Source organism: Schistocerca americana, chromosome 4 (genome assembly GCF_021461395.2).
Source record: "Schistocerca americana isolate TAMUIC-IGC-003095 chromosome 4, iqSchAmer2.1, whole genome shotgun sequence".
NCBI lineage: Eukaryota > Metazoa > Arthropoda > Insecta > Orthoptera > Acrididae > Schistocerca > Schistocerca americana.
In genome coordinates this window covers 718,567,303-718,582,572 of record NC_060122.1, presented here as the reverse complement: position 1 = coordinate 718,582,572, position 15,270 = coordinate 718,567,303, and positions in this window count along the sequence as shown.

Sequence of the window (15,270 nt, the reverse complement as noted above, 5' to 3'; positions counted from 1 at the left end):
GAAGAAATTGTATTGAGAAATCACCCAAAAGCATCAACCAGGAAAAGATTGAATAAGAAATGGCAATATTTATATACAGGTCCATACAAAATAATGAAAATACCTCATGAAGGGAGCTACCTCCTGGCAGATTGTGATACTGATGTAATTAAAGGCTTGTTCCCTCACATAGACCTGAAGAAGTATTATCAATAATGAGCAAAATATAGATTCAAGAAACACTGAATGATATCAAGACTACACTCAGTGGACTAAATAAAAGCACCAATGGATAAATACGTACTTATACTACCGACGATTTCCATGAGATACCTTCTTGGTATCAGCAACAATGACGACGCCGAAATACGATTTATCCTCTCACCGAACAGCGAGGATGGATGATTTAAAAGTGGAATTAAGAGGAAAAGAAAAAGACCAAATCCTCTCTGGTTAAACAAGTGGCCTGATAAGGGTTTTGGCCTAGGATGCCAATCGTCGAACCCGGCTGTGATCCCTGCCATGTACAGTCGGTTGAAGAACTGAGGGCTTCATCCAAGAAAAAAAATGTGGTGTGAATATGAAGTGATTAGTGCGAAGTGTTTCTAAGACAACCTATAAACAAATGTGGAATTTAGTTAAGGGCATTTTGTCTAGGCCCATTAACTCAACTTAAATATTGTAGAATGTATGTACTGACTTGTTGAGTGAATCTGAGAGTGATTGTATTCGCCGAAACAAATACCCTCTCCTGTCACAGCACACCAAAAAAAAAAAAAAGCCTGTTCTGTCTGGAACCCTCTTCAAGACATCACAGTCTGGGGGGCCGTGTAACATTATGAGTCAAGACAGCTGTAACGGAACTTGAATAGCGTAAAGTTATCGTTAAAAACGCACGCCGCGCGATTTGTTACGATTTGGTCGGTCATAATAGTAGTAACATGCTTTTGAATACAATTAAAATATAACAGCGATACCTGTTTAGCGTTATTGGAAATAATATGTAATAAATTAATGAGTAAGGTAGCTGATCCTATAAGAAGAGGTAAAATTGGGCATATTAAGGTGTTTTGCTTTATATCGACTAAGCCGATGATACGGCGTCTTTTTCTTTCGTTTACTCTTAGAAGAAAAAAGAAAACAAGTAACGAAGTGCTAATTGTGCGTTGTGAAAAATATAGGAGCGAATTTTAAATAGCTACAGTGTATAATCAGACTAACAAATGGACATTCAGTTACGCGAAATAGCGGGCAGTGAAGTGTGGTCAATAAATTGAGTACACCTACAGGGCGGTCAATTCCGGGATAAGTCTATTCGCATCTCACGAGGGACGCGGTATTGAGACCGTTTTTTATTTTAAATTATATCGCGGAGAGTGGGCTTCAATTTATAAAAAGGAGAAAAGCTGTATCATTATCATTGACTGTTGGTGTTAAGCAACCAAAACTGTTCATCAAAGGGTTTCGGTGAATGAGTGGTGAATGCGAAATGAAACTGTGAACGAAGTTATGTTAAATAAAGCAGAAGAGACAAGACAGTTTGGTCGTATCTGTTATTATTCCATAAACCGTAACATTTATTCTCGTTGTACGAAGCCTTTATAGACGATCGTTATGACAATTTGCTTTGAAGGGATCTCGTTACGAGTTAAGTTTTGGGGACCTGGTCAACAGGGGATAGTTCGTAGATCTTAGCTACTGCAGCTATTCTGGAATCAGGTGCTACCGTGACTGTTGTGTGTTGTCAATGGCTTAAGGTCATCATATCTCATGCTCTAAGATCGACGCGCCTTTCCTCTTGGTATAACGGTGTCTCACGGTAACAACGACAACGCCGACGGCGAAGGAAGATACGGTAGACCCTGACTATAGTTCTTGATCTTCTGCCTTTCTTGATTCTAGGTTTAGAAACTATTATTTGTGTGGTTTACTTTTTTAAAATTGTCTTGTTCCCTCTCTACATCTTCCTCCAGGTGGAAGAATTATTTTTAAGGGTCTAAAATAATTTTTCTTCATCATATGGGTCATTGTACACATGGAATCTAAATTATACAGGGTCTTTAAGAAGTGATGGTCAATAATTCACACATGGAAAGTATAGGCCAAAAGTAGCGAATAAGGTCCAATAAACATGGGTCCACAAATCAACCATTGTTCTACATCTACATGGATACTCTGCAAATCACATTTAAGTGCCTGGCAGAGGGTTCATCGAACCACCTTCAAAATTCTCTATTATTCCAATCTTGTACAGCATGTGGAAAGAATGAACACCTATATCTTTCCGTTCAAGCTCTTATTTCCCTTATTTTATCGTTGTGATCATTCCTCCCTGTGTAGGTCGGTGTCAACAAAATATTTTCACATTCGGAGGAGAGTGTTGGTGATTGGAATTTCACGAGAAGATTCCGTCGCAACAAAAAACGCCTTTCTTTTAATGATTTCCAGCCCAAATCCTGTATCATTTCTGTGACACTCTCTCGCATTTTTTGCGATAATACAAAAAGTGATGCCTTTCTTGATATACAACACATTTTCTGTTGAAGTTCACCAGTGTCTAGGAACCCATGGCATCTATAAACATTTAAGTAGGTGTTCAAAATGTTGTCCATGTGTCTGAATGCAACACTGAACTCATCTCTGAAATGAGTTATTAATCCTCTCAGGCAGTCTAGAGGAATTCGGTAAATGCTGGAAGGCTGCTTCAATCCACAAGTGTAATTCCTTGAGATAATTGATCTCAGTAGCATAGACCAGGCTTTTGACATGACCCCAGACACAAATGGGATTTAAATCTGAAGATCTTGGAGGCCCTGGTACAGGTCGTCCTCAACTTACCCATTGTTGATCATATGTCCGAATTGTAAGCCGGCACACTTGTAAATGAAAATGTACTGGAGCACCCTCATGCATGACCCACATGTTCAGGCATTGGTTCAGTGGGACATCATCATGTACATCTGGAAGTACAGTCCACAAAAACCACATGTACTGCTGTCCGGTTAGCCTCGGTGGTAGGAAGTGTGGTCCAATTATGCGGTCTCCAAAAAATCTTGCCCAGCTGTCCAATGAATAATGCCACTGATGTCATGATACATGTGTAGCATTAGTGTTGCCTTCAGCACAAACATGACAGTTCTGGTAGTTAAGAATATTGTCATGGGTAAATACAGCCTCATGTGTGAACAGAATATTGCTTACAAACAGGGGATTCAGGGTACACTGTTGTTGGACCCTTCAGTAGAAATTGTCTCTAGGAGGGAGGGAAGTCGGCTTTGTTGAGGGCTTGCACTCACTGGAGATGATATGGATAGAGTACTTTCCAGTGTAAAATCTGCTACACACTGCTATGACTCAGGGCACACTCTTGGGTAGCAATCCTTCTTGTTGAATTACTCAGACGTTCATGTACAATGCATAACACACTTTCCTCAACATCAAGTGTTATGGATCTGGGTCAACCTTCTTGTATATGGTGTGCAATACTCCTGACTTCTCTAAGGCACTGATGTAACCAGCTAAATGTACACCTGGCAGGCTACCTGCAGAGAGGAGAATCTTCTTCATACAATCATGCAGCCTAAAGGGCACTTCCATTCGCTTTGCCATACATGAAGTGTGTGCCAGTTTACTCTTCATTGGTGTAATCTCCATCCATGGTGCCTTCACATTCATAACTGATTATGAGGCTGGTATGGCACAGTGCACTGAGGGGGAAAGGGAAGTAGTTGTGCATGTGTAAACAAACAGGTAGTTGATCCCAAACCTTGAGATACACTGTGGTATGCAAGCGTGTTTACAGTTGAATTAATTTGATCCCTCGTCAATGGTTCATTTGCATCTCCATGCTTTTTAACTACTTTTGGCCTGTACTTTCCAGGTGTGAGTTATGGACCATCATTTCTGATGGATCCTGTATAACTGAAGTATATGAAATATTATTTTTAAGTTGGTTAGATATCTACACAAGTTACAAAATTTTAATCTTCCACAGTCCCAAATCTGTCAAAAATCAATATACTCACTTGTTTGAAATTTCAATTGTTTTGCTGTCAACAGTTCTGACAGTAGTAATGAAATTAAGGACTTCTTTTGGTTCCGGTAAAGCCGCACACGTGCCAGTGACAACTAGTTCCATGGCTTTATAGTTTTCTATTTCACATAAAATCTGAAAAATTATTAACAAAACAAGAAGGAAACATAATAAATTACATGAGATTACAAGCAGCAACATATGATAAACTTAAAGTATGTGATATTTTATGTTAAAAAGGCAGACTAGGATGATAAATATCTGAAAAATCTGAAAAATTATTGACAGCACCTGAAGGAAACATAATAAATTGCACATAACAAGAGAGTACAAGGAGATACATGTGATAAACTTAAAGAAAATGATATCACACCAGAGACACAGACTGAATACCTCCATAAATCAAATTTAAATTTATGTTAAATAGGCAGAATGGAATGATGAACCATTTCCAGGAACTGTAATCAAGGGCTGATAAGGGGACCACATGGCAACTGTATTGTTGTAAAGATGCCATATCCCTTACAACCACTGTGAAATTCTGTGAAATCTTTTGTCCCCAAGGAGCTGTGGCCCACTGTACAGATAATTTTGCCACCATAAGCATTGAACCAGTGGTATGGGATCTCAACTTGAGCAAGTGTCATCAACTAAAAGTAATGTACATACTGCAATGTCTGTGAACACACACATAACAACTGCTGCTAACTCTCTTTGTAAAGAGGAGCTATCTAATATTGCATTTCCCCTCAATTCACATGCAATTTCCAAAAAAATTGGAAATGAGATACGTGTTAAATATCTTTTATTTAATAAAATTTGTATTTTTAGGATTTAGGTATTCAAAGTGAATGAGATAATAATAATAATAATAATAATAATAATAATGATGATAAAGAAATTACAATGAGACTTTAAACAGTGATCCAGTGATGACCAATCTATAGTTTCTTCAGTGCTTCAGACAGAGTTCTGCAGTGCATTGATATCTGTTCTACATTTAGTGAATTAAAAATATTCTGAGACTCACAAAATCATTTTTTTGAGACTTTTTAAGAGTCATGGTGATCTGCTTAGTGTGTTTGATATATGAGATCTGAACTACACTTGCCATAAATATGAAAACGCCAGACAGCATGGATTCATGAAACATACACATTTTGTAAACACCCATATGCAGCAACGTTCACTGAACAATCATTGTAGAGACACTGTTGGTAGCCCCCGGGTTGTCAGTTGCTCAACACTGTATGTCTATTTATATGTACACATCACCACAGCTGTCATCCGCTTATGTCATCTGTGGCCCACCCCAGTCAGAGATTTTCTCCACTTGTGGACTGGGTGTTGTATTGTCCTCATCATCATTTCATCCTCATCATCAGCTGCAAGACATCCAATGTGGCGCTGACTGAAATAAGACTTGCACTTGGCGGCTGAACCTGAATGGGACCTCCCGTCCAACAATGCCACCAGATCATTTCATTTTTTCATCTATGGCCCATGGTACACCACAGTTGCTTCAGTGCCAATTTTGGGTGCATCATTTTGCCATGCATGGTATTCTTTAACCACAGCAGCATGTGACCAGTTTACAAACTGAGGCATTTCAGAAATGCTTCCATCCTTGACCAGAAAGCCAATGATCAAGCTCTTTTGGACATTAGCTAAATCTCTCTGTTTCCACATGAAGACAACAACTGTACTGTTTTCCACATCCCCTCCCACCACCCCCTCCCTCAAATGCTTTATGTACCCTCCATTGCTAGTGCTGCCACCTGCCAGCTGTGAGTAGTTATTACAGGTAGTGGTCACGTTAAAGAGACAGGACCATGTAAATACTTGTCAGTAATCGATAGAGTGTCCCATTGGGTCAAAGTGATACCTCTGAAGCAGATCACAGCAGAACAAATGTGTGCATTCACTGGTAACTGAATGCCCAATTTGGCTCACTGAAAACAAATGACCAGGGACAAAATTTGAACTGGCACTCTATGCAACCGATGCAATACTAAGCCCAACCACCGGACAGCATGCACCCACAGAGCAATAGGTTGGTCTAGAGGTGGCACAGAACACTTAAGGTCACTCTCATGTTCCATGGGGGAGTTATGGAGAGGGAGGTAAGCATGGGTATTGTTAAGAGTATGAACATCATTCAAGAAGGATCTTCAAGTATCGCTGGCTGAAATTCTACATGGTAAGTCACTAATTCTACCTAGAGTTTTCACCTTACTGATGCAGCCTCCTAAACTATGCCAATGACAAGAAGGGCCAAAAGCATCAAAGAGGAGCAGTTGTTAAAGCCCAAAGTCATTTGTGACTGCAATAAAAGCATGGATAGAGTAAATATATTCAACCAGTATTGTATGTCCTACAGCTTCATCAGGAAATCAAAATAGTGACGCAAGACATTTTTCTGGAATTTGGAGGTAGCAGTAGTCAATAGTTTCTTACTGTACAGTCTGGATGCCACTTCCAACCAGAAACCCAAGTTGAGCCACAAGAGATACAGAGCAGCAGTTCTGAAAAATCTGGTTGGAAGTGTAAGTAACACAAATGGAAGAAAGAGGGGAATCCTATCTACTTTCTATGATCAGGAGAGACTATCAGAGCAGCCACACTTCATTTACTCCAATGGAAAGATTAACAGCAAAGATATTGCTGTATGTAGAAATAGGGAGGTGAAAGGTGGTGGAAGGAAAACTGCAATACATGTTCCAGGAAATCAGGACACCATCCCAGTGAATGCTTAAAAAAGTACTACACCTTAAGTAATATAGAGCCTAAGTGAAGAAGTACATGAAATAATATAACAATGAAAATAATAAATTTTTGACAATATAATGTGACTGGTTAGAGGTTTAGTATAAGGGGTAGAGTTTGCAAAAGTCAGCCAGAACCCCTAGTCAGGGAAGACTCACTGGATGGGAGTATTTCCTTCTCATCATGTCTGGTAAGTCTCCCATGACCAGGGGTTCTGGATAACTATACCAAACTCTAACCCTGTTCCTAAAACTGTGTGGTTCCTTTCCCTCCACCCCTATTACTTCCCCTACAGCCCTTCTGTTGGAGGAAGGAGCCACTGGCTCCGAAAGCTTGCATATGTAAACTTTTTTTGTTTGTTTTTCCTGCTGCCACTTAGTGGGTAGATTTTTTATCTATCAAATTATGAAATACATGGAATGAAAACAAAACATGACATCTTTAGTGTTGTATGTATAATTAGTTTTACTGTTTAGTTCATAGTTAGCTTGGTATAATTTCACTACATATAACAGACATTATTTTCAGTGCAAATATTATGAGTGCAATGGCAGTACCAGGCGGGTGTGGGAGGGGGGGATCATTTAGATAGGAATACAGGACAAACAATGTAAGCAAGATGGTGCTTAAAAAAAGCAATTGTTTAGCAGTGCAATGTGTGTAAAAAAAAAAAAAAGTTTTGTAAAAGGAATTCTGTGTGTTAAGTGTTGCTTCTGGCTACATGAAGAGTGTGCATAAATTCATAAATGATGATTTATTGTGGTGCTGCCAGGACTGTTCAAGTAAGTAACTGTTCATGTGATGAAAAAATTGATCTCCAAAGTCAAGTGAATGCTAAAGAAAGTGTTATTCAGATCCTGCAAAAAGAAATTTAATCCCTCAAAAAAGAGTTGTTAGCACCAAAAAACGAAAACACTGAGCTTATGCCCCAAAAAGACTGTGATTACTGCTATTTACGTGAAAAACAGATGATCTTTTAAGTGCAGTGGACTCAAAAAACGAAATTATAAAGCTACTTCAAAGTGAGATTGAAACACTAAAAACAGAGTATTCACTGTAAAGAAAGAAAAGCAGTCCTGTGTTTGTGAAATACAACAAATGGAAAAGCAAGATAGTGAAAATACATATGCGCCTACAAACACTAAAAACAACAACACATCGAGCATTCCTGATGTCACAATAAACTCAGCAAGCCAAAAGTCTGTAGGTAAAGGTAAAAGGAGGACATTGACGTACAATAAAAGAAAACACCAGAGCTATCCAAAGGGACAAAAATGAATATCTAATAATATTGCTGTCCCTAACTGGAAAATCAACATTAGACCAGGAATTAGAATGCAACAACTTGGTAAATATTTTAAAAACATGCTAAATTCAAAGCAGATGAATACAAAACTGGATTCTGGAACCAAGACTAATTACAGTAGTGTCATTAGCCCATACACATCAGAACAAATTCATTAAGAAGCAGCAGTGACAAAGAAATTATTAACAAAACAAGAAATATGATTCGTTCAGCAAGAAGTATCTATGCGGGATCCCAACTGATATGTAGCAGATTCATAAAAAGAAGCCCAGTGAGTGATAAATATATGGTATCCCCAAAATAAGTTAGACCATCACAATATTGTGAGATCTCCTTGGTGCTGTTTCCATAGACCCAAACAAATTTCTGCCTTGGAAAGTATGGCATGTATTTAAACAGATTAGGAGTCTGTAACAATCAGCAGAATGTTTACAGATGTCTGCAAAATAATCAGAAGAATGGGAAGCTAATATGGCCTGATAGGGGTGAAAAACCAATTGCAGCAGCTGAAGAAGCAGAATGTAAGTACCACACAAAAAAGGAGAGACAATAGAATATGAACACACAATGCAGCCCAAAACATGTAAGTCAACTAAAGAAAAGTTATATAAAAGTACTATCTCAGAATGTTCAATACATTGGTAACAAAAACTAGAAGCAGAAATAATGTTAAATGAAATAAACGACACATACTATGTATCAATGAACAAGCTCTAACTGAAACCCAGATAGCTAACTTGACAATAATGGACTACATCTTATTCAGTTACTTCTGTAGATCTAAACATAAAAGTGGTGGAGTTCCCATATATATTAAAACAGAAAAGCCCCTAAAGACTGCAAACAGTAAAATTGTGAGATTACCTATAGCTAGAGAAAAAGGCTTTGAAATTAGTAGTGTAATGACTGGTGACATTAGCTTGTTTTGTGTGTGCTGATCACCAAGTGGCAAGATAAGCATCTTTCTGAAAAAAATGGCCAATTAACTAAGAATAATGATTAAGAAAAAGATCGCTGTATGTGAAGAGTTCAGTATTGATGTGGGAAAAGCGTGGGAAATGACAAGATTTTGAAGAACTGTTAATACAGTACAGCATGTAGTAAAAAATATCTGCACCAACAAGAGTGACTTCTCAAAGTCAGAGTTACTGACAACATGATTACTAATATTAGTAGGTCTAACTATGAGTCACATGTAGTCCAAACAGAAATATCTCATCATCATGGACAGCTGATCAGATTCCGCAGAAGCAGAGACATAATAACTGAACTAAAACAAACAACCAAAGAAATCAGGAACATCAGTCAAAAATATTAACTTAACATCTTTAGAATGATATTTATCAGGGAAACCTGGAAGGAAGACCTACAGATGTGGAATGTAAATGAAAAATATGATGCATTTATTACAACAATTAAACACCATTTTAATGTAGCATTCCCCAAAGTAAAGAGACAACTAAAGATGCAGGATCAGAAAAAGTGCATTACCAGTTAAATAATAGAACTGCGAAGGAAGCTATGGGATCTGAGATGGAGCAGTGAAGCTGTAAATTCTAAAATGCTGCAAAAGAATTTCAGAAAAATAATACAAAAAGCAAAATCAATACCGATTAATGCTACTATAATGAACTCAAGAAATAAGGCAAAGGCTGTTTGAAATTCAATTAATGATGAAAGACAGGAAAAAGCTGGATCAATCAAAGAAACAGATATCAGGTCAACGAAATAAATAACACAGAGGTTTCAGGTGATAGAGAAATAGCTGTTATACTCAATGATAACTATATAAATGTGATAGAGAACTTAAAGCTGGAAAGAAATAGTCCACAAAAGAAGGCTACCAAGTTATCACAAAAATCAAGTAGAACCATGTCCTTGAAACCAGATAAGAAAGGTGAACTGAGGAAACCTAAACAGAAACTGAAGTTCAAGAAATCAGCTGGTGATGAGGAAATATCGAATCATGTAATAAAGCAAATAAGTGAGCAAATAATCTCACCATTGCTGGACATAGCAAACAGCCCTCTCAGAGATGGAATTTTTCCAGAAAAACTGAAGATAGTATGTTATTACTATGGTACCAGTGAACAAGAAAGGGGATAGGATGACCTCAACAACTACTGGCCTGTTTCACTGCTATCAAGTTTCTCAAAAATCCTGGAAATGCTTATGTATAATAGATTAGTCAATTATCTGAAGAAATGCAACATTCTCATGCCATCACAACACAGTTTCAGAAAGAGTAGATCACAGAATCAGCAACTGCCAGTCTGACAGAATACATTATACAGTCCTTAGATGAAAAACAAGTTGTATCTGCAGAACATATGCAGAACAGATGTTTTTGGATCTCTCCAAAGCATTTGAAACTGTTGACAATGAAATACTGACAAAAAATTGTAAAACTATGTTGTTCGATGAAAAGCAGGGAAGCAGATATAATCGTACCTCTGCAACAGGAAGCAATGTGTGTCAATAGGGGATGCATATCAGTCAGAAACCAAAACCATCAAATATGGAGTGCCGCAGTGATTGGTAATGGGGACATTGCTGTTTAATCTCTTTGTTAATGACATAGCAGTTGAAGACAAAGAGAAGAAAATATTGTATGCAGATGACATCTAGCAGAATTGATTATGTTATACTATGTAAACATATTAAAGACAGTGTTAGGTGCTGGAATATGGATTTTCACTACTCTGACCACAAATGCTAGCGTGTAGAGTATGTAAACACAAGCATCCCAAAAATGACAAAAGTTATTGAAAATAACCTTTGCACACATTGTTGTTTACCAACCCAAGTTCACCACAGGATCAACATAGCTCAGTTTAAACCAACACTTTTTCGCCTTTTTTCGTGCCAGATCTCCAGTTGCTTTCTAGTTCACCTTTATCTCTCCCCATATATTTTTATTTTCATTTTCATTTCAGCCTCATATTACACTTTCCACCTTCTAATACCATGTCACCCTCACAACACCCCCTCAACGACCCCATTAAGTTTTATTTACATCCCCTCCGCAAACATGCCTTCGCCCTAGCCAGATTACGCTCCCATATTTTATTTTCTCAGGCTTGTCTGACATTTGGCATTACCCCCAAAGGCCTCACACTTAAAGTTCCCATACCTGGCTGTAACCCTTCTTTCCATCAGCCCCTATACCAGTTCCAAACTGAACAATCCATTGCCCTCACCCACCTAATTCTTCACCTACACACCAACTCAGCCAATGAACACACCCGTAAACTCCTATCCTTAATAAAAGTCCTCAATCTCTCCTCTCCCACATCCACACTGGCTGTTCAGAGCATCTTCCTACAGGCCAACTGCAAATTAGAACAGCATGCCACCCTCCACCTCAAAAAACTATCCAATCTCCTGGTTTCCCACCTCCGGAAAGGCAACACACTCACCCTTCACAACCTTTCCAGCAAACCTCAACCTCCTCTCATTGCACACAGACCCAGTCTCTCCCATCTACTCAATCTTCCACTTCCAGCTCCACTCCCCCCAAAACCTCAAAATTCCAATCAACACAATCTGGAACCACAACACCCTAATTCAGTATTTAACCTTTCCTCCAAACCTCTCTCCCAATCCGAAACCTCTGTCCTATCCAAAGGCCTCACCTTCAGCCCCACTCCCAGATTCAACCAAACAGCTCTCGTCAAAGATTTACTGTCCTACATTCGTACTCTCTGCTGGAAATATCACTTTGCCATGAAGAAAAATGATGGTAATCTTACTCCTAATGATCAAACTCCCCAAGACGCTATCCAAATTGAACCCTGCCTGGAACAGTTCTGTCCTCCGTCACAGCGGGACCCACCTCCTCTTCCTCAAAATCACCCTTTCCAAACCTTCCAGGAATTTCTGACTTCCAGCCTTGCCTCTCAATCCTTCTTAAAAAATCTTAATCCTACTCCCAACATCACCACTGCTGAAGCCCAGGCTATCCGTGATCTGAAGGCTGGCCGATCCATCGTCATTCTTACGGTGGACAAGAGTTCCACAACCGTGGTACTTGATTGTCGCGAGTATGTGGCTGAGGAACTGCATCAGCTTTCAGACAACACTACATACAAAGTTTGCCAAAGTAATCCCATTCCTGATGTCCAGGCAGAGCTTCAAGGAATCCTCAGGACCTTAGGCCCCCTACGAAACCTTACTCCTGACTCCATCAACCTCCTGACCCCACCGACACCCCGCACCCCTACCTTCTACCTTCTTCCTAAAATTCACAAATCCAATCATCCTGGCCGCCCCATAGTAGCTGGTTACCAAGCACCACAGAACGTGTCTCTGCCTACATAGATCAAAACCTTCAACCCATTACAAGCAGTCTCCCATCCTTCATCAAAGACACCAACCACTTTCTCGAATGCCTGGAATCCTTACCCAGTCTGTTACCCCAGGAAAACATCCTTGTAACCATTGATGCCACTTCCTTATACACAAATATTCCACACGTCCAGGGCCTCGCTGCGATGGAGCACTTCCTTTCATGTCGATCACCTGCCACCCTACCTAAAACCTCTTTCCTCATTACCTTAGCCAGCTTCATCCTGACCCACAAATTCTTCACTTTCGAAGGTCAGACATACCAACAATTAAAGGGAGCAGCCATGGGTACCAGGATGGCCCCCTCGTACTCCAACCTATTCATGGGTCGCTTAGAGGAAGCCTTCTTGGTTACCCAGGCCTGCCAACCCAAAGTTTGGTACAGATTTATTGATGACATCTTCATGATCTGGACTCACAGTGAAGAAGAACTCCAGAATTTCCTCTCCAACCTCAACTCCTTTGGTTCAATCAGATTCACCTGGTCCTACTCCAGATCCCATGCCACTTTTCTCGACGTTGACTTCCATCTGTCCAATGGCCAGCTTCACACATCTGTCCACATCAAACCCACCAACAAGCAACAGTACCTCCATTATGACAGCTGCCACCCATTCCATATCAAACGGTCCCTTCCCTACAGCCTAGGTCTTCGTGGCAAATGAATCTGCTCCAGTCCGGAATCCCTGAACCATTACACCAACAACCTGAAAACAGCTTTCGCATCCAGCAACTACCCTCCCGACCTGGTACAGAAGCAAATAACCAGAGCCACTTCCTCATCCCCCCAAACTCAGAACCTCTCACAGAAGAATCCCTAAAGTGCCCCACTTGTGACAGGATACTTTCCGGGACTGGATCAGACTCTGAATGGGGCTCTCCAGCAGGGATACGACTTCCTCAAATCCTGCCCTGAAATGAGATCCATCCTTCACGAAATCCTCCCCACTCCACCAAGAGTATCATTCCGCCATCCACCTAACCTTCGTAACCTGTTAGTTCATCCCTTTGAAATCCCCAAACCACCTTCCCTACCCTCTGGCTCCTACACTTGTAATTGCCCCCAGTGTAAAACCTGTCCCATGCACCCTCCCACCACCACCTACTCTAGCCCTCTAACCTGGAAGGTGTACACGATCAAAGGCAGAGCCACGTGTGGCAGCACCCATGTGATTTACCAACTGAGCTGCCTACACTGTGGACCTTTCTATGTGGGAATGACCACCAACTGATCTGCCTACACTGTGAAGCTTTCTATGTGGGAATGACCAGCAACAAACTATCCATTCGCATGAACGGACACAGGCAGACAGTGTTTGTTGGTAATGAGAATCACCCTGTGGCTAAAGATGCCTTGGTGCAGGGCCAGCACATATTGGCACAGTGTTACACCGTCCGGGTTATCTGGATACTTCCCACTGACACCAACCTATCAGAACTCTGGAGATGGGAACTTGCCCTTCAGTATATTCTCTCTTCCCCTTACCCACCAGGCCTCAACCTCCGCTAATTTGAAGTTGCCGCCTCTCATACCTCACCTGTCATTCAATAACATCTTTGCCTCTGTACTTCTGCCTCAACTGACATCTCTACCCAAACTCTTTGCCTTTACATATGTCTGCTTGTGTCTGTTATGTGCGGATGGATATGTGCATGTGTGGGAGTGTATACCTGTCCCTTCCCCCCCCCCCCGCCCGCCCCCCCCCCAAGGTAAGTCTTTCCACTCCCAGGATTGGAATGACTCCTTACCCTCTCCCTTAAAACCCACATCCTTTCATCTTTCCCTCCCCTTCCCTGTTTCCTGATGAAGCAACTGTGGGTTTCGAAAGCTTGAAATTTTTGTGTGTGTGTTTGTGTTTGTTATTGTTTTTAAACTATACTGTATGTCACAATAGATAGTGCAGTGTGGACTAAAAGTGCTAGTGTACACACCCACAACATATGGGGGAAGAATGAAATATGAAGCATTTCCCACTGACTGACAATGATTGAAAAATGACCCCAGTACTCAGGTATCAAATTACTAAGAAGTCTGCCTAAAAAACTGCAAGACAATGTACATGACACTAAGTTTTCAAAGAATGTAAAAGACTAGCTGGTGGAAAAGGAATTTTACAGTTTTGATGAATACTGCTCACATTAAATTTGTAAATATTGTTCATCATGAAGGATTTTATATTTTTGACATTTCTTTTCTTACATGTACATTCACTATACACTATGTAATCCTACAGGATCAAACAAAATTCAATTCATTGTTTGTGTATTATGTGCAGTGACTGAGAGTGAGAACAGTGTAGTGTTAATCTTTTATGTTATTAAACAACTTATTTGTAAAACAGTGTTGTATACAAGGGGTAAACTGAATGAGGCAGCACTGTTTTAAACATGGTGGCCTTGTATACAGGAGGGTAGAGGCTCCTGTCTTAATCTGGCAATCCTGATTTTGGTTTCTGTGGTTTACCTGAATTACTTAAGGCATATGCTGAGGTGGTTCTTACTGTAAGGCAATGGCTGACTACCTGTAGCATCCTCATTGCACTACGCATGTAAGTATGTAAACATATATTGAAATTACTTTATTTTTGGCATTCTTAAACTGTAATGCCAAGACACATTCAATCATTATAAAAGAGATCTACAGATGAGTAAAGCTACTACTACTGCTACTAACATAAGAACATTCTAAGTTGTACATTTCACAAACAGTAAAAATATAATATTTTTTCATTGCAGGATTAATGAGACACAACTAGTGACTGCCATACAAATAACTGGGAGCAACTATGTGTAATGTCATGAGACTAGGGCCTCCCGTTGGGTAGACTGTTCGCCGTGT